Source organism: Gracilinanus agilis, chromosome 2 (genome assembly GCF_016433145.1).
Source record: "Gracilinanus agilis isolate LMUSP501 chromosome 2, AgileGrace, whole genome shotgun sequence".
Lineage (NCBI taxonomy): Eukaryota > Metazoa > Chordata > Mammalia > Didelphimorphia > Didelphidae > Gracilinanus > Gracilinanus agilis.
This window is the reverse complement of record NC_058131.1, coordinates 498,941,548-498,949,427: the sequence shown is the minus strand read 5'-3', so window position 1 is coordinate 498,949,427 and position 7,880 is coordinate 498,941,548. Positions and strand designations below refer to the sequence as shown.

The following is a 7,880-nucleotide window of genomic DNA, read 5'->3' as shown; positions in this document are numbered from 1 at the left end:
CTTCCTTCCTTCCTTCCTTCCTTCCTTCCTTCCTTCCTTCCTTCCTTCCTTCCTTCCTTCCTTCCTTCCTTCCTTCCTTCTTTCCTTCCTTCTTCCCTCCCTCCCTTCCTGCCTCCCTTCCTTCCTCCCTCCCTTCCTTCCTTCCTTTCTTCCTCACTCCTTCCCTCCCTCCCTCTCTTTTTCTCATTTCAACACTATATGTGTTGTCTCCTCTAATTAGAATGTGAGTCAATTTGTATTCCCAGTGCTCAACACATAATAAATGTTTAATAATTTTAATAATGAGAGTTAACATCTGTATGGCATGTTAAGGTTTGTAAAGGGCTTTACACATATTGTCTTATTTAATCCATTCAACAATTCCTGAAGTAGTTGCCACTATCATTCTCCCTTTTACAGATGAGGAAATCAAGGCTCAAAGATGTTCAATGATTTTCCCAAGGTTAGACAGCTAGTAGGTGTATTTGAGGCAGGATTCCTCATACAAATCTGCCTTTCTCTTCATTCATTACCCAGAGGTGTTAAGCTCTGCCACAAAGAATCAGATTAAAATATGATTGGGAGTGCCTGCTTTGGCAGCACATATATTAAAGTTGGAATGATATAGACAAGACTAGCATGGCCCCTGAACTGGGAAGACACACAAATTCATGAAGTAATCAACATGTTAAAAATTTAAAAAAGTATAATTGGGAAACATTAGCAAAATAAAAAAATATAACTCAACCTAGGTAATTATGGCTTTTTAAGTCAGTACGAAGCCTTCAGGGATCAGTTTCTATTTAAGTTTGACATCACTGTATTATACCACTTAGGTGTCTCAGCTGTCCCATTGCATTCCAACTGTAAAAATGGAGAATGATAATTACTTCACAGAGTGGTTGTTAGCATCAAATGAAATATTTTGTGCAAAGTGCTTTAGAACTGTACAATCCTAGAAATTTGGAACTAGAAAGCACCTTAGAGAGCTTCTAGCCCATACTCTCATTTTATAGATGAGAAAATTGTGGTCCCAATAAGTAAATTAACTTGCCCAAGGTTACACATATGGTATAAATGGTAGAGTTAGGATAGCATCTGGGTCTTCTGACTCCAAATCCAGTTCTCTTTCCACCTTATCAATTTCTTATTGCTATAGAGCTTTTGTGTTCACTGCTAGAGGGGATTTTCTGAGAAAGGTAAGACTCCTCTGTGGCTAAGCCAATCCCTACCCACGGCCATTGGGCAGACCTGGGAGTCCTATAGGAATAGAGACTGTGCTTCCTTCACAGGCTGTAGGCTAGGAGTAGTGGTAGCTCAGTCCAGATGGCATTTATATCAAGCTGCAGAGGATATGCACCCTGGAAATGCCTCCCTGGGACTATTGGCGGAGAGAAAGAATAGGGAAGTTTGATGAATCCTAGAGGAAGTCATTCAGTCAGCCCCTTGATGCTATTAGCTCCATTGACTACAGAACTTCCTATAGGTCCATTCTACTCAAGTGTAATCCTCCCCTCTCAGGTTCCTAGTTAAAGCAAAAATTGTCAATGTTATTTTAATGTGGCTTTTTGTGTTTCATTTCCTTTGTTGGTTTAAAAAAAACAGTTGCCCTAAATTATTTTATAAGAACTTTATATAGCACGTACATTTTGAACATTTTATTCCTATTAACATAAAATATTATTCTCATTTCCTACTTTGTGAGGAAGGAAAGGTATTTTTAGCATAATAAAATAAAAATTAGAAAAATGTATATTTTCCTTTTGTCATGAAGAGGGCATGAATGATTTATAGGTATAATAAAGAGGAATCTCTTTGGTCACAATGACATTTTAAATTAAAAAAAAATAAGACTCCTTCCTGTCAGATTCTTGAAATGACTCTGATGGCAGCAAGCACTAAAATATCAAAGGAGACTAGCTTAGAATGACAGGTTCATTTTTCCTTCTTTTTCCCAGGCACAAATAGACTTCTTTATTGATCTGGTAAAGAACTGAGAGGTGCAATCCCAGGTCAGGGTCTTAGGAACCAAGTTACATAGTTATTTTTAAGATGACAGTAAGCTTTTGTGATCACTTGTGGAAAAATCATTTTTAATGTCAATATAATTTCTTTCAAATCTTCTAATCATTAGTGGTGGAGTGGAGGAAGAAGGAGGAAGTTACCTATTCAAGCCAGGTGGTTTCCCAAAGTCTCTTATATATTAGTGCTTAATAAATGCTCAATGACTGACTTTTATTGATTAAGCCCCCACTTCTTTCAAGCTGCCCAAAGTTCACTTCTTTTCATATCCTCCTCCTAGGTGGCAGAAAATCAAGGGCAAATGTTCAGCAGCTTTGGCCTTGCATGAGATGGGCAGCTTTACCTTTAAAGGGGAGGGAATCTAGCTCCCTAAATTGTGAGTGGTTTGGAAAAGGAATTTGAGAAGTAGTGTCATAGGCAAAAGCAAGAGAAGATGGGATTGAAGGAATCAAGCCAGAAGGTCAGATGGATTACAGAGGAAAAAAATGCCATAACTTGTTTGTGATGCTGGGGCAGAAGCTGGACCAGCAGGATGTATACTAATTGTGTAAAAGAATTAAGAATGCTAGAGGAATAACGGATTAAGTTCAAGAGCATTGCTTAGTAGAGAAATGAGTTTACTATATATGGCCTGTATTCTAAAACTGTTTTCTTTTAACACCCCACCAGTGTATTTTGGTTATGCTTCCTTATATCCTTCAATAGCAATTAGATGGAAAAGTAGATAGAGCCTTGGACTCAGATTTAGAGTGAGAAAGATCTGAGTTTCAAATCTTGTCTCAGATGCTTATCAGCTGGATTACCCTCATTTATCTTTTTTTTTCAATCCTCATCTATAAAATGGGGATAATAATGGCAACTACCTTATAGCATTGTTGTGAGGATCAAAAGAAATAAAATATATGCTTTGTAAATTTAGCTCCATCTAAATGCTAGTTATTCATGGAGCTGACTTTTTAGAAGCTACGATTTAGGCACTGCTTCTCTGAACTTTCTCTAAACTAATACCCAAACATTCCCATTTCACATAAGCCAGAAATTTAAGGTCCTACAAGAATCTTAACTCATTTGACCTTCTCTTATTTTTCAATATGGTATATTGGAATTTTGGAATCTCATTGTCATTTCACCATGATAGATCAAGAAAAGGTTGCTTAAAACAGGCCAACAGAGAATTGTTTTATTTTAAAATTTATATGTTGTATTTCCAGCTTCATCTTTAAATGTTTATGAAATAGCCTGGCTTGGTTGGACCTCATCACAAAACCCTTCAAAGATTTATTTTACATTCCTTTACTTAACGGACAAAAAGTTTTGTTGAAACCTTTTGTTTCATCTTCCAAATTACTACATGACCCACTCTCTCCACTCATTTAACCCTAGTGATAGTATCTCTAGTCTGAGGGCTTTCAAAGTCCTTTTCAGGAGTCTTTTCCTCCTTGGTGTCCACTTGCTATCCAGATTTCATCTGTGACTCCAGGAAGCTGCTGCAAGTGTAACCGTCATACCCCAGTAAACAATTTCAACAGATAGGTTAAACCAGATACTCTACAAACTCATGAGTAAGTTAGGGGAATGTCTACTCCAAGCATGTGAAGACCTCTTCTGGAGGAATGAGTGAATGAGAACAATGGCCATGAAGATGGCTAAAGCAGGATCTGTGGAGTTCTTAGAACTTGGTCAGATTTCAAAGATGCCAAGGTCATACATTGCATCCTGCATCATCCCCACTCATCCTAATTTTTGTTTTGCTGTTGGACTTTGATGACTCTGGAAGAAAGTGTGAAGCTGATGACTGTGCAACTCTGCCTCACTTAAATCCAATTTACCTGCAAGTCAAAATATCATCCTGTGATGTCATTGGTTTTCTTTAAAAACAAAGGAGGAACAACAATTCTCAGCAAAGTTAGAATAAAACAAAAGCAGTCATTAAAATGATCCTGTCTGAAAAAATAATGTGACTTTCTAAGCCCCTCATTTCCCACCTCTGTAACTGGAGAAAGGAAAATATTACTTCATGTAGTTTTTTAAGACTCAGCTTTGGTCATTGCAATTAAAATGAGTTGTGATTCCTTTTCTGTATTATTTTAATTTACATTACTATTGTCATTGTGTGTTTTCCTGGTCCTGATTTCTTGAATCAGTTCATGCAATTTATGTTTATCTCAGTTCATGTTTACCATTTCTAATAGTACATTACAATTCCATTTCTTTTATATTCCACAATTTGTCCAGCCGTTCCCCAAATGATGGACTCCCATTGTTATGTCTTCTTTCCTTCCATTAGAAGTATCAGTAGGAATTTCTGGCTCTGTGTAGGTCTTTTTATCTTTGGATACTTTGGAGTGATTATAAAAACAATAACTGCTACTACTACTATGACCATTACTACTGATACTACTAACATTTATATTATACTTTAAGGCTTTAACATTTTCAAAGAATTTTATATTATCTATTTTGAACCTCACAACAACTTGGCTGAATAACAGTTTAGTGACTTTCCCCAAACAATTTCAAATTATCTTCAGAAATAGCCAGACCAACTTCTTTACTATAGTATGGCATGTTAATGCTGGCTATCTTCTGTCATTGTTGTCTGTAATATTTTGCAAACCAGCTTTATGTGATGGACTTTCATTGTCCTTGGTTACCCTGTTTCTCTGATTGGCAAAGATCACATATTTACTGACAAGTAATTTCTGGGCTCTTTTAACCTCCATAGTGTAGTGATTATTTTATATTTGTTAAAATTCCATAAGAAATAATGATAATCAGCTTCAGTGTCATATTCTTTAGTTATATATTTTCCAATTTTTAGATGTGATAGGTTGTTCAAATAGATCTTAATAGAGCTATTGTAGCTGTGAGCATCTTCTCATCTTTATCCTTTCTTAAAATTTATTGTTGAGTTTCTAAGTGATTCCTAGTTACTGAAACAGGTGGTGTTTTGGATACAGCACTGGGCCTAAAGTGTAGTGCAAAAGGGTGCATATTAACCCTGCAAAGCCTTACTGCAGAATTTCTGACAGTTGAAAAGGGTTTAGAACCCTGACTAGTGGCAGTTGATCCTGGAGTCTCAATGAAAGTAGGAGGGTCAACTGAGCTCTATCTTTGGACTGAAAACCTGGCCTATATTCTGCAGCTTTTCTCTTAAGATTTGTTAGCTTAGCTATTTTCTTTGGATTTCCCTGACCTTCCCTATTCCCAATCATCATTTTCCCTTCTTGAATTTCTATTGGTTTTTTAAAGGAGGGTGGATTTGGGTGGTAGCTTTCAACCTTTGTAGATTTAGTTTCCCCATAGTCAAGTAGGGTTTCCCTTGATACAAATTATCTCTTGAATCATTGTATCCAACCTTCCTACCCCTTTTAGGCAATAAAACCTCTCGGGCTGAGTTAGGCAGGTCCTTTCTCAGTCTCACATTCCTGTCTCCCTCCCCACCTGAAGCTTTCCCTAGGCGGCTGTTAGAGTTACCTTCTATCCCTCTGTCCTTTACAATCAACCCTGAAACAGTAAACCCTGTTTGTCACTTAATCAAACCTTTGGCTAATTCATTAGTTGATTGATAAGAGAGGGAGAAGGGGAGAAAGGAACAATATTCTCTTTGGGTCCTGAGGGAGTTGGAGGCGTCCATTTTGAGAGGAAGTGGTAATCCCTATACTTCCTCTGGACTCTTCCTTTGAGAACCTGAGAAACTGACTAGAAAGCCCTCTAATCAGTTTCAAGCCATTTCTGGCTGGACCTAACCTTTGTCTGTAGAAGTGCCCTTCCTACCTGAAGGGCTCAGTCTGTTTCCCTTCAGTGTTTTTGTCTCAAACCTGTGTTCCCATGTTGTGTCTCCCTGCTGCAGCTGCCTGCCCAAAATACCTCATCATATCCCTTTGCTCCTCTATTGTATCCTCCTTATCCACTTTACTGCCTTAGGGATCCACAAACCCCTATCCACAGTGCTTTATTCCCCATTGCAACTTTACCTAACTATTCCCTTATTAGCTACCTTATTTCTCTACCTTGCTTATCCTCTTTTTATCTCTAACCTTTTACCTTACCTGCCTTTATCCCTTATTATTACCCTACTGTCTTAATTCCCTTATTACAAGAGTCAGGAAGATTTGAATTCAAATCCAGTCTCAGACATTTACCATCTATGTGGCCCTGGACAATTCACTTAATCTTCTTTGCCTTATTTCTTCATCTGTTAAATAAAATGGACAAAGAAATAGCGAAGCACTCCTATATCTTTGCCAAGAAAACCCTAGGTGGAAACTGAAAGACTTGGGCATAATTGGGATGACTGAATAATAGAAAAGATATAGACGACAGACCTGTTTTTTTCACTAATATAGGGTACTTTCAGGTGAAGAAATTCTCTCTACTAGTGAAAACTGACACCATTCTATGAAGGGGGGAAAAGGGGTTTTTGGGTTGAATATATTAAAATTGGTCACCAGAGGACTGAACAATTATCAACCTCAATTAAGAATAATCTCAAGTCAAAATTGACTTTATGGAAATTTATTTACAATTGAGAAGAGAGAGAGGAGATAAGAATTTAACACAAGTAGGTAAATTACTACTATCCTCTAATTAATCCAAGTAGATCTAATTAACCCTCAGCTGAGAGTCAGAAGGCCAGAGGGAAGTTCCTTAAGAGAAGTTCAGGAAGATTCAGTCTTTAAACTCACCACGTGGACTTCTAAAGAAGATATTGAAAACAATCTCACCAAGGTTTCAGCGTTCCAGCCAGCACTTCTCCACGGACCAGAGGAGCTCCTTCACCACCAGCCCTCTTCACCATAAGCTCTTCTCCAGCAGAAGACCTTCTCCTTTTAAAGGTGTCATTTCCTGTGCCTTCCTCTAGTTTGTGTGTCCAATCATAATAGACGCTTCTCATAGGACTGCCTAGGGGGCAGTCAGTCGATTCTGATTCATCACCTACTCTAGCACACGTGGATTACAGACCTCCCAATATTGGAGGTGCTCTCACCTTTGGTGATTAAATCTAAAGATGGGCAGTGTAGACTTAATGTAATCATCACAATCTCCCCTATGATCATTTGGGAGGCTGGTCTCTCCAACTGATCAATTGACATAATCATCTTGTACCCCTAAAATTCTAACTATAATAGAGATAAGAGGTAAGTAGAAGAGATAGAAAGAGAAAAACCAATGTTTTGCTAGATGCATTGACAAAAAGCTAATTAAGGGGCAATCCCCTTTGGCATAAGAGTTTACAATTCAAATAATTGTTTTCAATCCCCTCAAGTTCAATTAGTTGCACCCCAAAGTTCATTTTGGATCATCTTGATTCAGTGTAGATTTCTGCAGGCATCTCTTCTGGATCATCTTGATTCATTGTAGGTTTCTGCAGGCAAATAGTCCATTTTCTCGTTTCAAAGCATTAACAGACTTCTTTTCCTGAAAAATTTTCTCAAACAAAATTTTAAAACTTGGATTTTTATAAAAATACAATCCCCCTGAAGAGGGTGGTTGACCAACACCCAGATCAACTCAGAATACATCATTGAGTAATGGGGTATATGAGTCAATTATCAAAAGAAAAACCAAAAACTTAAGAAAATTAGATTTTGGGAGAAATAAAAATTCAAAATAAGAATCAAAATATCAAAAATCTATGTATATAAGATTTTCTGAATAAAAAATAAATAATTTCCATCCTATTAGTGTGCAGGACAAAATTCAGTAATATTGCACTTACCCATTGGCAGCCAAGAGTACAGCAAGTTGCCATATCAAAAGAGAAAAAAAGGACTAGATTTTTATGTAAAAAGGAAGTGTCATTCCCAGGTATGATTTTACTTCATTCTCAGGGATAGGAGAGCCAGAATGATGATGGCCAACCTTCGATACTCAAC

The 7,880-nt window shown here is 37.4% G+C and overlaps 1 non-coding gene across 1 annotated transcript; it reads left to right on the top strand.

The window, feature by feature from the left end:
- Positions 1 to 563: 563 nt before the first annotated feature.
- On the top strand, positions 564 to 670 carry LOC123238373. The gene has a single exon (XR_006505566.1). It is a non-coding gene; the product is annotated as a U6 spliceosomal RNA (small nuclear RNA).
- The last annotated feature ends 7,210 nt before the right edge of the window (positions 671 to 7,880 follow it).